This window comes from Bos javanicus, chromosome 22, assembly GCF_032452875.1.
Source record: "Bos javanicus breed banteng chromosome 22, ARS-OSU_banteng_1.0, whole genome shotgun sequence".
Taxonomy (NCBI): Eukaryota; Metazoa; Chordata; class Mammalia; order Artiodactyla; family Bovidae; genus Bos; species Bos javanicus.
This window is the reverse complement of record NC_083889.1, coordinates 55396345-55411494: the sequence shown is the minus strand read 5'-3', so window position 1 is coordinate 55411494 and position 15150 is coordinate 55396345. Positions and strand designations below refer to the sequence as shown.

At 46.9% G+C, this 15150-nt stretch overlaps 1 protein-coding gene across 19 annotated transcripts in view; it reads right to left on the bottom strand.

The window, feature by feature from the left end:
• ATG7 (autophagy related 7) overlaps nt 1–12154 on the bottom strand; it is a 273963-nt gene extending 261809 nt beyond the window's left edge. For 10 of the 19 annotated variants that reach the window (XR_009732575.1, XR_009732577.1, XR_009732576.1 and 7 more), the window contains exon 1: nt 12074–12154. The gene's annotated coding sequence lies outside the window, so the exon portion shown is untranslated. Of the gene's footprint in view, nt 1–11503 lie in introns of all 19 variants that reach the window. The other 9 variants (XM_061397096.1, XM_061397098.1, XM_061397095.1 and 6 more) reach the window with 8 other exon arrangements.
• Between the last annotated feature and the right edge of the window lie 2996 nt (nt 12155–15150).

Sequence of the window (15150 nt, the reverse complement as noted above, 5' to 3'; positions counted from 1 at the left end):
TCAGTATTCTTGCCTTGAGAACCCCATGAACAGTGTGAAAAGGCAAAAAGATAGGACACTGAAAGATGAACTCCCCAGGTCGGTAGGTGCCCAATATGCTACTGGAGATCAGTGGAGAAATAACTCCAGAAAGAATGAAGGGATGGAGCCAAAGCAAAAACAACACCCATTGTGGATGTGACTGGTGGTGGAAGTCAAGTCCGATGCTGTAAAGAGCAATATTGCACAGGAACCTGGAATGTTAGGTTCATGAATCAAGGGTAAATTGGAAGTGATCAAACAGGAGATGGCAAGAGTAAACATGGACATTTTAGGAATCAGTGAACTGAAATGGACTGGAATGGGTGAATTTGACTCAGATGACCATTATATCTACTACTGTGGGCAGGAATCCCTTAGAAGAAATGGAGTAGCCCTCATAGTCAACAGAAGAGTCTGAAATGCAGTACTTGGATGCAATCTCAAAAACGACAGCGTGCTCTCTGTTTCCAAGGCAAACCATTCAATATCACAGTAATCCAAGTCTATGCCCCTTCTAATGCTGAAGAAGCTAAAGTTGAACAGTTCTCTGAAGACCTACAAGACCTTCTACAACTGACACCAAAAAAAAGATGTCCTTTTCATTATAGAGGACTATAATGCAAAACTAGTATGTCAAGAAACACCTGTAGTAGCAGGCAAATTTGGCCTTGAAGTACAAAATGAAGCAGGGCAAAGGCTAACAGAGTGTTTCCAAAAGAATGCACTGGTCAGAGCAAACACCCTCTTCCAGTAACACAAGAGAAGACTCTACACGTGGACATCACCAGATGGTCAATACTGAAATCAGACTGATAGTATTCTTTGCAGCTGAAGATGGAGAAGCTCCACAGTCAGCAAAAATAAGACTGGGAGCTGACTGTGGCTCAGATCATTAACTCCTTATTGCCAAATTCAGACTTAAATTGAAGAAAGTAGGGAAAACCACTAGACCATTCAGGTAGGACCTAAATCAAATCCCTTAGGATTATACAGTGGAAGTGATAAGTAGATTCAAGGGATTAGATCTGATAGAGTGCCTGAAGAACCATGGACGGAGGTTCCTGACATTGTACAGTAGGCAGTGATCAAGACCACAACTAAGAAAAAGAAATGCAAAATTGTTGTCTGAGGAAGCCTTACAAATAGCTGAGAAAAGAAAAGAAGCGAAAGGCAAAGGAGAAAAGGAAAGATACGTCCATTTGAATGCAGAGTTTCAAAGAATAGCAAGGAGAGATAAGAAAGCCTCCCTTGGTGAACAATGCAAAGAAATACAGGAAAACTATAGAAGGCAATGGCACCCCACTCCAGTCCTCTCGCCTGGAAAATCCCATGGACAGAGGCGCCTGGTGCGCTGCAGTCCATGGGGTCGCTAGGAGTCGGACACGACTGAGCGACTTCACTTTCACTTTTCACTTTCATGCATTGGAGAAGGAAATGGCAACCCACTCCAGTGTTCTTGCCTGGAGAATCCCAGGGACGGCGGAGCCTGGTGGGCTGCCGTCTATGGGGTCGCACAGAGTCGGACACGACTGAAGCGACTTAGCAGCAGCATAGAATGGGAAAGACTAGAGATCTCTTCAAGAAAATCAGAGATACCAAGGGAACATTTCAGGCAAAGATGGGCTCAATAAAGGACAGAAATGGTATGGACCTAACAGAAGCAGAAGATATTAAGAAGAGGTGGCAAGAATACACAGAAGAACTGTACAAAAAAGATCTTCAAGACCCAGATAACCATGATAATGTGATCACTCATCTAGAGTCAGATATCCTGGAATGTGAAGTCAAGTGGGCCTTAGGAAACATCACTACACAAAAAGCTAGTGGAGGGGATGGAATTCCAGTTGAGCTATTCCAAATCCTGCAAGGTGATGCTGTGAAAGTGCTGCCCTCAATATGCCAGCAAATCTGAAAAACTCAGCCGTGGCCACAGGACTGGAAAAGGTCAGTTTTCATTTCAATCCCAAAGAAAGGTAATGCTAAAGAATGCTCAAACTACCACACAATTGCACTCATCTCACACACTAGCAAAGTGATGCTCAAAATTTTCCAAGCCAGGCTTCAACAGCTCATGAACGGTGAACTTCCAGATGTTCAAGCTGGATTTAGAAAAGGCAGAGGAATCAGAGATCAAACTGCCAACATCCATTGGTTATAGAAAAAGCAAGAGAGTTCCAGAAAAACATCTGCTTTATTGACTATGCCAAAGCCTGTGACTCTCTTTGGAGAGTTTCCACCATAAACTGTGGAAAATTCTTAAAGAGATGGGAATACCAGACCACCTGACCTGCCTCCTGAGAAATCTGTATGCAGGTCAAGAAGCAACAGTTAGAACTGGACATGGAACAACAGGCTGGTTCCAAATCAGGAAGGGAGTACATCAAGGCTGTACATTATCACCCTGCCTCTTTAACTTATATGCAGAGTATATCATGCAAAACAGCAGGCTGGATGAAGCACAAGCTGGAATCAAGATTGCCCGGAGAAATACCTATAACCTCAGATAGTCAGATGACACCACTTATGGCAGCAAAGAACTAAAGAGCCTCTTGATGAAAGTAAAAGAAGAGAGTGAAAAAGTTGGCTTGAAACTCAACATTCAGAAAAATAAGATCATGGCATCCGGTCCCATCACTTCATGGCAAATAGATTGGGGAAAAAATGCAAACAGTGAGAGACTTTATTTTTGGGGGCTCCAAAATCACTGCAGATGGTAACTTCAGCCATGAAATTAAAAGACGTTTGCTCTTTGGAAGAGAAGTTATGACCAACCTAGACAGCATATTAAAAAGCAGAGACATTACTTTGCCAATGAACATTTGCCAAAGACATTACTTTGTCAAAGCTATGGTATTTCCAGTAGTCATGTATGGATGTGAGATCTGGACCATAAAGAAAGCTGAACACCAAAGAATTGATGCTTTTGAACTGTGGTGTTGAAGAAGACTCTTGAGAGTCCCTTGGACTTCAAGGAGATCCAACCAGTCTATATCCTAAAGGAAATCAGTCCTGACTATTTATTGGAAGGACTGATGCTGAAGCTGAAACTCCAATACTTTGGTCACCTGATGAGAAGAACTGACTTGCTGGAAAAGATCCTGATGCTGGGAAAGATTGAAGGCAGGAGGAGAAGGGGATGATAGAGGATGAGATGGTTGGGTGGCAACCCTGACTCGATGGACATGATTTTGAGTAAGCTCTGGGAGTTGGTGATGGACAAGGAAGCCTGGCGTGCTGCAGTCCATGGGGTCGCAAAGAGTAGGACACGACTGAGTGACTGAATTGAACTGAACCTTGCTACAGCAAGGACATTCCTTGGTGGCTCAGATGGTAAAGAATCTGCCTGCAATGCAGAAGACCCACTTTTGATTCTTATAACCACATCTTACCAGTGACTTAGATAACAATACAGGTTTGCTTATTAATTCTACACTTGGGGCTTCCCTGGTGGGCCAGAGGTTAAGAATCTGCCTGCCAATCCTGGGGACATGGGTTTGCTCCCTGGTCTGAGAAGATTCCACATGCCACAGAACAACCAAGTCCATGTTCCGCAACTTTTGAGCTGGCATGCTCTAGAGCCTGTGCTCTGTAATAAGAGAAGCACGGTAAGAAGCCGAAGCACTGCAACTAGAGAGTGGTCCCCATTCGCGGCAACCAGAAAAGTCTTGTGGACAGCAACCAAGACCCACCCCGACCAAAAAAACCAAAAATCTACACATGACAGGAATAGGAAGAAGCAATGACACATAACAGAATTTTAGAATAAAAGATTCTGACCACCTGGAATGGCAGGCCTATTTATCAAGATTACAATTTTCAAGTTGTTAAATGGCAGAAAGTGCAGAGGAACTAAAGAGCATCTTGATGAGGGTGAAGGAGGAGAGTGAAAGAGTGGCTTAAGACTAAATATTAAAAAAACTAAGATAATGGCATCTGCCCCCATTACTGCATGGCAAATAGAAGGGGAAAAGGTGGGAGCAGTGACAGATTTCCTCTTGGGCCCCAAAATCACTGTGGATGGTGACTGCAGCCATGAAATCAGAATATGATTGTTTCTTGGCAGGAAAGCGATGACAAACCTAGACAGTGTGTTGAAAAGCAGAGACATTCCTCTGCCAACAAAGGTCTGTATAGTCAAGGCTATGGTCTTCCCAGTGGTTACCCACGGTTGTGAAAGCTGGATCATAAAGAAGGCAGAATGCCAAAGAATTGATGCCTTCGAACTGTGGTGCTGGAGAAGACTCCTGAAAGTCCCTCAGACAGCAAGGACATCAATTCGGTCCATCTTAAGGGAGATCAACCCTGAATATTCACTGAAAGGACTGATGCTGAAGCTGAAGCTCCAGTAGTTTGGTCATCTGATGCAAACAGACAACTCATTGGCAAAGTCCTTGAAGGTGGGAAAGATTGAGGGCAGGAGAAGAGGGTGTCAGAGGATGCGATGGCTGGACGGCATCACTGATGCAGTGAACATGAACTTGGGCAAACTCTGAGAGATGGTGAGGGGCAGGGAGGCCTGGTGTGCTGCAGTCCACGGGGTCGCAAAGAGTCAGACATGACTGGGCGACTGAACAACAACAATAAAATTTTCATAGAGGTAAATCCAGGGCCTTAAGTCTCAGTCCACAAAAACACCTGGACAACCATGCAATCTGATACACTGGAGACAGACATATGGTAGACAGAAGGGTGTAGCTTCATGAGCCAGAGAGACCCAAGTTCAAATCCCACCTTTGAAACTTCCAGCCACACAGCCTTGGGCAAGTCATTTATCTTCTCTGAGCCTACTTCCTCATCTGTAAGATGGGAAACCATCTGCAGTGCAGAATTATTGAGGATTCAACTAGAAAATGCATGAATGTGGCACACAAGAGGCACTCAAGAAGAACATACCATCAACATACCATCAATAAAACACACACCCAAAACATGGGGTTTCCTCATCGTTCCTTCAATAGACACTGGTTTGAAGTACCAGCTGCTGCTGCGTAGCTACTTCAGTCATGTCCAACTCTTCACAGCCCCATGGACTGCAGCCCGACAGGCTCCTCTGTCCATGGGATTCTCCAGGCAAGAATGCTGGAGTGCGTTACCATTCCCTTCTCCAGGGGATCTTCCCAATCCAGGGACAGAGCCCAGGTCTCCCACGTTGCTGGCAGACTTTACCATCTGAGCCACCAGGAAAGTCCTGATGTACCAGACCCTGTGCTGAATTTCAGGACTCGATGGCAAAAAGCCATGGTTCCCGAGTTTAAGGAGCTAACAGTCTCAAGGTAAGACAGAGCAGGAATGACAATACAGCAGGTTACAGGTAAAATGAGCACAGCTGTCTGGTGTAAGCATTGGCACCGGATGTAATGGGAGGAGGAGGGAGGGACAGCTAAATTAGCCTGAAGAGGAAGGGGTGTTTCCCACAAAAACCCTCGAGCCCAGGCTTTTAAGAGAACTGGCAGTAGATTCTCAACAAGGACACCACTTGACATGCTGGTGGGACAATTCTTTTTCATTTGGTGCTGGTCCCACACACTGTCTTTTCCTACTGTTTGGGGTTCTACAGGTAAGAATACTGGAGTAGGTTGCCATGAGCGCAGCCATGAAATTAAAAGACATTTGCTTCTTGGAGGAAAGCTATGACAAATCTAGACAGCATATTAAAAGACAGAGACATCACTTTGCTGACAAAGGTCCATACAGCCAAAGCTATGGTTTTTCCAGTAGTCATGTACAGACGTGAGAGTTGGACCATAAAGAAGGCTGAGTGCCGAAGAATTGATGCTTTTGAACTGCGGTTTTGGAGAAGACTCTTGAGAGTCCCCTGGACAGCAAGGAAATCAAACCAGTCAGTCCTAAAGGAAATCAGTCCTGAATGTGCACTGGAAAGACTGAAGCTGAAGCTCTAATACTTTGGCCACCTGATGCGAAGAGCCAACTCATTAGAAAAGACCCTAATGCCGGGAAACACTGAAGGCAGAAGGGGACGACAGAGGATGAGATGGTGGGACGGCATTGCCGACTCAATGGACATGAGGTTGAGTAAATTCCGGGAGATGGTGAAGGACAAGGAAACCAGGCGTGCTGCAGTCCATGGGGTCACGGGATCAGACATGACTTAGCGACTGAACAACCACCACCATCACACATCGCAGAGTGCCTGTCACCCCCGGCACCCTCTTCAATGCAGCTGTGCCTTGTGGTTATATCACAAAGTAAAACAGCTCCCCCCTCTTCCAAAAGTCCTCTGGACGGCTGAGAGAGGGGAGTGGTTGGCGGCTGCAGCCCAAACCAGTCCTGCTGGATGAGGAAGGTTATGCTGGGGAGTGGGGACAGTTTAGACAAAAGGAGGAAGCTTGTCTCAGTTCCACATCTGCAATTCTGGAAACACCCAACAGTCTCTGCAGAAGCTGAGAACGTTCTTATCCATCCAGGGGCCCACTGTCTGCTTAATTCCTCTTCTCCCTTCAGATCTCAGCTCAACCATCATGAGAGGGGAGCCTTCCCTGACTCCCTCAACTCCCACTCAGGTCAGTTTTCCTGTATCCGACCCACAAAGGGAGCCACCACCTCCCCTCCAGAGCACACGCGCAGCGTGAACGTTGGTCCTCACTGCTACAAGAAAAGCTCTTTGAGAAAGGCACTGTGTCAGCTTCTCATTTTCCTCCATCAATCGCTGTTTTCCCAGCACCTGCCCCCCACAGGTGCCCAATAAATACTTCCTGATGACCGAATCTATGTACCAAGGAAACAGCATGGTCCGTTTCAGAACACACCCAGAGTTTTGTGTGGTGAGAAGGCAAGGTTCGTGCGCCACAGGAGCTGGAAACCACGCCCGTAAAGTAGGCAAATGCCAAATCACGAAAGGCCTTCCATGAAAAGCTACTGATTTGTATTTTAGCAAATATTGGGGGGCTCTGTTTGCTTTTTACATTTTGGGAGCACACAGCATATGGGACCTTAGTTCCCCGATCAGGGGCTGAACCCACATCCACTGTGGTGGGAGCATGGAGTCTTAAGCACTGCACTGCCAGGGAAGTCCCGCAAAGATCTATTATTTCAGAAAGGGCACTCCAGCAATAGTTAGGGCCAGACTGCTGAGGCCAGGCAAGCAGCTCGGAGGCCAGGCAGGAACACAGGCAGGAAGTGAAAAGGGGCCTGATCTAAGGCAGGGGGAGAGGAAATGCAGATGATGAAAACGTGTCCAGTCAGTATCAAGGGAGGAGAAGCTGTGGAACTCTGACTAGCACCAGGAGGACGGGAGGCATGGTGTGAGTAGGAAAAGTCCAAGAGGACTCGAAGGGCTCTGCCTGGAATCAATAAATGCAGAAGGGGAATGCGAGAGAGTACAGACAGGAAGAAGAGTCACAGGTTTGGAGAGAAGATGATGACCTTAGCTTGGGACTCACTGAGACGGAGGGCTGGTGCTCAGGAGAGATCTGGACTCGAGAGCCAGAGCAGAGGTCACTGGCCCAGGGATGAGAGTTTATGCTGTGCATAGAGATGAGCGTGAGTATGAGACCAGGCCTTGGAGAAAACCAGCATTTAAGGGACAAAAGGAAGAAAAGAGCCTGCGATGAAAACTGAGGGGAAACGGCCAGAGACAGAGTTCGAACCAGGAGTGCTTTTTCACAAGTGAAGGGAGAGCGTCAATGTCAGACATACTGAGAAGGCGAAGAAGAGAAGGAAGGCAAAGAGTTCAGGGGTTCTGGCAACACCAAGGCCTGGTGACTTGGAGGACAGTGGTTTGCGGGGAGGGCTGCTGCAGAAGTAGAATTTCAGTGAATGCTGACTTCAAGCAGCAGAGGTGGCAACTTGTCCAAGAAGTGTGGCTGCGACGGGGTAGAGCAGAGGGTAACAGGAGGGTGTTTTGTTTTTGCAAAAATGAAAGTAAAAACGGGGGTAGGGGGGGATGGATAGTAAATGAAAGGGTTCGTTAAACAGGAAAGAAATGGGAACAATGATGGGAACCAGGTCCTGAGGAAAAGGAACTGATAAAGGGATCTCAGCACAAGTAAAGGAATTAATCTTAGAACAAACACCATTTTCCCCCCCACGGAATTAGAATAAAAGGCAAAGCCATAGGGTTGGCTGGATTTAAGTTTGTAATGATACAAGCTGAGAAGCCTTGACTGATGGCTACAACTCAGCGAAGTCAAAAGCAACAAAGGCGGCTGGGAGAGGGATGAACACACGAGAGATGAGGAGGGATGCGTAGACAGCATCACACTGACTCTCAGACAGTGTGACGGTGTCGACAGCATCAAGTGTCCATGACGAAGCCTAGCAGAGTCATTGTGGGGTCTTGGATTCCGGCAAGGACAGTGAGTACAGTGTTGCTCCGCATGGCCAGACTCCATGGAAAAAGGACTTGCTTTCTATGCCACACACTCACAGAGAGACTGACACATAGGAACAAGGTCAAAGGAGGGTAAGCAGGAAGACGCTGTGAACACCCCAGAGGTGATCATTCTGAGATCAGGTGGACCGGCTGACACCCAGCCCACCAAGATCCTGGAGATGCACGTTGCCAGCCTGGTGACAGAGCAGCACCTACTGGTTCCCCCTTGAACACCCTGTGGCCACAGGACTGGAAAAGGTCAGTTTTCATTCCAACCCCAAAGAAAGGAAAAGCCAAAGAATGTTCTAACTACCGCACAATTGCACTCATCTGACATGCTAGCAAAGCAATGCTCAAAATTCTCCAAGTGAGGCTTCAACAGTACGTGAACCGAGAACTTCCAGATGTTCAAATTGGATTTAGAAAAGGCAGAGGAATCAGAGATCAAATTGCCAACGTCTGTTGGGTTATAGAAAAAGCAAAAGAATTCCAAAAAAACATCTACTTCTGCTTTACTGACTATGCCAAAGCCTTTGACTGTGTTGACCACAACAAACCATGGACAATTCTTAAAGAGATGGGAATACCAGACCACCTGGCCTGCCTCCTGAGAAATGTGTATACAGATCAAGAAGCAACAGTTAGAACTGGACATGGAACAATGGACTGATTCCAAATTGAGAAAGGAGTACATCAAGGATGTATACTGTCACCCTTCTTATTTAACTTAAATGCAGAGTACATCATGAGAAACGCTGGGCTGGATGAAGCACAAGCTGGAATCAAGACTGCTGGGAGAAACATCAATAACCTCATATATGCAGATGACACCACCCTTTTGGCAGAAAGTGAAGAGGACCTAAAGAGCCTCTTGATGAAAGAGGAGAGTGAAAATGCTGGTTTAAAATTCGATATTCAAAAAATGAAGATCATGGCATCCAGTCCCATCCCATCACTTCATGGCAAATAGATGGGGAAACAATAGAAACAGTGAGAGACTTTATTTTCTTGGGCTCCAAATTCACTGCAGATGGTGACTGCATCCATGAAATTAAAAGACGCTTGCTCCTTGGAAGAAAAACTATGACCAACCTAGACAGCATATCAAAAAGCAGAGACATTACTTTGCCAACATAGGTCCACCTAGTCAAAGCTATGGTTTTTCCAGTAGTCATGTATGAATGTGACAGTTGAACCATAAAGGCTGAATGCTGAAGAACTGATGCTTTTGAACTGAGGTGTTGGAGAAGACTCTTGAGAGTCCCTTGGACTACAAGGAGATCAAAACAGTCAATCCTAAAGGAAATCAGTCCTGAATATTCATTGGAAGGACTGATGCTGAAGCTGAAACTCCAATACTTTGGCCACCTGATGTGAAGAACTGAATCACTGGAAAAGACACTGACGCTGGGAAAGATTGAAGGCAGAAGGCGATGACAGAGGATGAGACGGTTGGATGGTATCACTGACTCAATGGACATGAGTTTGAGCAAGCTCCGGGAGTTGATGATGGACAAGAAAACCTGGCGTACTACAGTCTGTGGGGTCACAAAGAGGCGGGCACAACTGAGCAACTGAACTGAACACACAGTGGGGCGTCACTAGAAAAAGCAGGGAGGATCGGGAGAAAGAGAGGAGGAAGGCATCAGAGAATCTTTTTTCCATGAGCAAAAGTGGAAGACAGAGGTCATTCTGACTTCCAAATAAAATCTCTGAGGTCAAGGGTACTGACCAAACTACTTATCATTTTTATCTCCACATAGAGGGTTCATTCTCCATCCTCGACCCCCAAAATCCTGACTCCCCCAGCATCATCCAACCAGTTACCAGTCCAGCGAATCTCACTTCCTTGTCTTTGAATGCACCCACCCCTCTCCATCCCCACAGGTGCTGCCTTGGTTCAGGCCCCCCTCCTCCGGCACCTGGACTACGGCACCTGGACTACAGCAACGGTGCCCTGCCCGGTCTACCTGCAGGTCCTTCCTGCCCACTCTAACAAGCACATCACTGCCTGGCTACTTTAAAAGAGATAAAACCATGGCACAACCCTGCTTAAAATTCCTCAGGGCTCTACCCCTCACACCCACATTTCCAAATAAAGCTTCTTAACATGCCTTAACTTGGCAACAGTAACTGCAGCAGTTTATTGTTCACTGTCCACCAGTGCCAAGCGGTGGAGAAGGCAGTGGCACCCACTCCAGGACTCCTGCCTGAAGGATCCCACGGATGGAGGAGCCTGGTGGGCTGCAGTCCATGGGGTCGCAGAGTCAGACACAACTGAGCGACTTCACTTTCACTCTTCACTTTCATGCATTGGAGAGGGAAATGGCAACCCACTCCAGTGTTCTTGCCTGGAGGATCCCAGGGATGGCGGAGCCTGGTGGGCCATCTATGGGGTCGCACAGAGTGGGACACGACTGAAGAGACTTAGCAGGAGCAGCAGCAGTGTCAAGTGGCTAACATCCTCTAATTCACTTCTCACAGCAACCCTAGAAGGTGGGTTAATGTCTGCCCTTTGTTTTTGTTCTGTTTTTTTTTGGGGGGGGGGGAGCTGGGGTGGGGTTGGGGATGTTTGGCTACGTCATGTGGCTTGTAGGATCTCAGTTCCCTGATCAGGAATTGAACCCCAGTCAAAGCAGTGAAAGCCCAGAATCCTAACCAGTAGGCCACCAGGGAACTCCCTATTTGCTCCTTTTACAGATGAAGAAACTGAAGCTAAGAAAGGGAGTGACCAGCCCAAGCTCACAAACTAGCTCAGTGGCAAAGCCAGACACGGCACACAAGCACCTCAGCTTCCAGAGTCTGTGCTCCTCACGCTGTCGCCCACACAATCCTTCATGATCTGGCTTTCCAGAGTTGCCTCTTCCACAACAGAGCATTCCAGCTTGAGTGAACTCCTTGCTGGTCACTCAATGGATAGCCTTCTGTTCATGCCACTCCAAATGTCTGGGATATCGTCCCACCTCACTGCCCTCTTCACCTGACTAATCCTGCTCATCCTTTAGGACCGAAGCCTACTGATGCCTCAGCCTGACCTGCGAGCACCCTAAGTCCGCCAGCAACCCCCTACAACAGTTTCATACTGTAGCGCTATCTCCTTGACTTAAAAAAAAAAATTAACTCGAGGACAGGGATGTGTACCTTACTCACTTTGGTATCCCCAGCTTGCAGAGCAGTGCTAGATGTGCAGCAGCAGCTCGATCAGTATTTACACTTATTCTCTACCATGAGAAACTGGCTGGAACAGAAAAAGGACCTTGCGGTTGCATGTGAGCCCTGTACTCAGCTCCTTAAAAGCGTTTCAACATCATGCCACATGAAGGGAGGAGAGGAGTTGGCCAGAAAAGACGCGCCAGTCACAGCAAAACCGAGCAAAGCCAGGAGAGAGAGAGCCCAGGCGTGCTTGTCCCCCGTGTGCCCACACAGGATGTTCAGAGCACTCGCTGCCAGGGGACAGGCGGGAATTACTTTGTTAATTAGCAAAAGCTTCCTAGTCGGAAGACCCCGGGCTGAATCAGCCTGAGGGGGACGTGACCGCAGACAGAAGGCGAGAGCCAGAGTCGGTGTGTCTCCCTAGAGGAGGGAGGCCCGCCTCTTGAAGGAGGCTCCTCAGACCCGCCGTGACCCTCGACCTCACCGCCGAGCTCACCCCTCAGGCCCAGGGCTACAGAAACCGACCTCGCAGGACCCCTGTCCTCCTCAACGGCGCGGCTCACTTACCGCCGCCCAACTTCCGGCAACCGCGGCGCTGTCCGCGGCGCGCGTCCCGATGACGCAGTGGCCCCGCCCCCGCAGGCGTGAGGGGGGGGTGCGCGCATGCGCACAAGGACGCGCTGGTCGGCCCAGTGAAGGAGACCCTAGCACCCGGCGCAGTAGGAGGAACCTGGACCCTGGGAAAGGCGGGTCATCAGGAGGCTGGTCACGCCCCCTTGGGAGAGCCGGGGGACAGCCTCTATCGGAGGTGGCAATGTGTATATATGGCCCTAGTGATTTGAGAATGACAGGAATTATCACTTCCATTTTCCAGGCAGCATTAAATTTTGTATCACAGGGACCCTTAGGGAGGCACGTGTGGAGAGACAGGCCCTTTTTAATGCATTAAGTGAAGTGAAAGTCGCTTAGTTGGTGCCCGACTCTTTGTGACCCCATGGACTATATACAGTCCATGGAATAATCCAGGCCAGAATACTGGAGTGGGTAGCCTTTCACTTCTCCAGAGGATCTTCTCAGCCAGGGATTGAACCCAGGTCTCCCACGTGGCAGGCAGATTCTCTACCAGCTGAGCCACCAGGGAACCCCAAGAAGACTGGAGTGGGTAGCCTGTCCCTTCTCCAGCGGATCTTCCCAACCCAGGAATCAAATCGGGGTCTCCTGCATTGCAGGTGGATTCTAACCAACTGAGCTATCAGGGAAGCCATTTAGGGCCGGATGAAAGTCAACAGTGACCAACCTCCTCTTTCTAAACCAGGTATTTTTCTCACAGCTTCCTGGTATCAAGGGATAAAGTTGTTCATTCCAAATTGTTTATTGAGAGTATACTATGTTGCAAGCATTGTACAGTGTTAAAGACACAACAGTGAGTGTAAACTTAATCTGACATACAAGGCCAGGACTCTAACGTAACTCTATAGAATACTATTTATTGATTATCTATCATAGTTCCACGGTTTCCCATCTCTAATCATCACAAAGGTACTGCAAGGCAAAAATTATATCATCCCCATTTTACACATGAAAGAACAGAAGATATGAAAAGTTTTGACTTTTTGAAGGTTAAAAATCTTTGGGGCTATGATTCTAGTGGAAACATATTTGACTGCAAAATAAGAAAACAAACTCAGACTTATTTATGTGCTTAGTCACTCAGTCATGTCTGACTCTTTGCCACCCTATGGACTGCAGCCCGCCAGGCTCTTCTGTCCATGGGATTCTCCAGGCAAGAATACTCGAGTGGGTTGCATTTCCTGCTCCAAGACTTATTAAGGAGATACTTTATTCAGAAGATTTATTGCAGAGGGTGTGGTGGGGGAGGGGAGGACTAGAGCAGTGGGGACACCACGCCAACCAAAGCTCTGTAGGCTTCTCATTCGGTTCAGTCTCTCAGTCATGTCTGACTCTTGGTGACCCCATGGACCACAGTATGCCAGGCTGCCCTGTCCATTACCAACTCCCAGAGCTTGTGCAAACTCATGTCCATCGAGTCAGTGATGCCATCCAACCATCTCATCCTCTGTTGTCCCCATCTCCTGCCTTCAATCATTCCAGCATCAGAGTCTTTTCCAATGAGTCAGTTCTTTGCATCAGATGACCAAAGTATTGGAGCTTCAGCTTCAGCATCAGTCCTTCCAATGAATATTTCAGACTGATTTCCTTGAGGATTGACTGGTTTGATCTCATTGTAGTACAAGGGACGCTCAAGTCTTCTCCAACACCTCAGTTCAAAAGCATCAATTCTTCAGTGCTTGGCTTTCTGTATAGTCCAACTCTCACATCCATACATGACTACTATGGTTTATACAAAACCATAATTTTGACTATATGAACCTTTGTCAGTAAGTAATGTCTCTGCTTTTTAATATGCTATCTAGATTAGTCATAGTTTTCCTTTCAAGGAGCAAGCATCTTTTAATTTCATGGCTGCAATCACCATCTGATTTTGGAGTGATTTTGGAGACCAAGAAAATAAAGTCTCTCACTGTTTCTATTGTTTCCCCATCTATTTGCCATGAAGTGATGGGACCGGATGCCATGATCTTCATTTTTTGAATGTTGAGTTTTAAACCAGCATTTTCACTCTCCTCTTTCACTTTCATCAAGAGGCTCTTTAGGTCCTCTTCACTTTCTGCCAAAAGGGTGGTGTCATCTGCATATGTGAGATAATTGATGTTTCTCCCAGCAGTCTTGATTCCAGCTTGTGCTTCATCCAGCCCAGCGTTTCTCATGATGTACTCTGCATTTAAGTTAAATAAGCAGGGTGACAATATACATCCTTGATGTACTTCTTTCTCAATTTGGAATCAGTCCATTGTTCCATATCCAGTTCTAACTGTTGCTTCTTGATCTGTATACAGATTTCTCAGGAGGCAGGTCAGGTGGTCTGGTATTCCCATCTCTTTAAGAATTTTCCACAGTTTGTTGTGATCCACACAGTCAAAGGCTTTAGCATAGTCAATGAACCAGAAGTAGATGTTTTTCTGGAATTCTCTTGCTTTTTCTATAACACAACAGATGTTGGCAATTTGATCTTGGTTCCTCTGCCTTTTCTAAATCCAGCTTGAACATCTGGAAGTTCTCGGTTCACGTACAGTTGAAGCCTCACTTGGAGAATTTTGAGCATTGCTTTGCCAGCGTGTGAGATGGGTGCAATCGTGCAGTAGTTTGAGCATTCTTTGGCATTGCCTTTCTTTGGGATTGGAATGCAAACTGACCTTTTCCAGTCCTGTGGCCACTGCCGAGTTTCCCAAATTTGCTGGCATATTGAGTGCAGCACTTTCACAGCATCATCTTTCAGGATTTGAACTAGCTCAACTGGAATTCCATCACCTCCACTAGCTTTTTCGTAGTGATGCTTCCTAAGGCCCACTTGACGTCACATTCCAGGATGTCTGACTCTAGATGAGTGATCACATTATCATGGTTATCTGGGTCATGAAGATCTTTTTTGTACAGTTCTTCTGTGTATTCTTGCCACCTCTTCTTAATATCTTCTGCTTCTGTTAGGTCCATACCATTTCTGTCCTTTATGGAGCCCATCTTTGCATGAAATGTTCCTTTGGTATCTCTAATTTTCTTGAGAT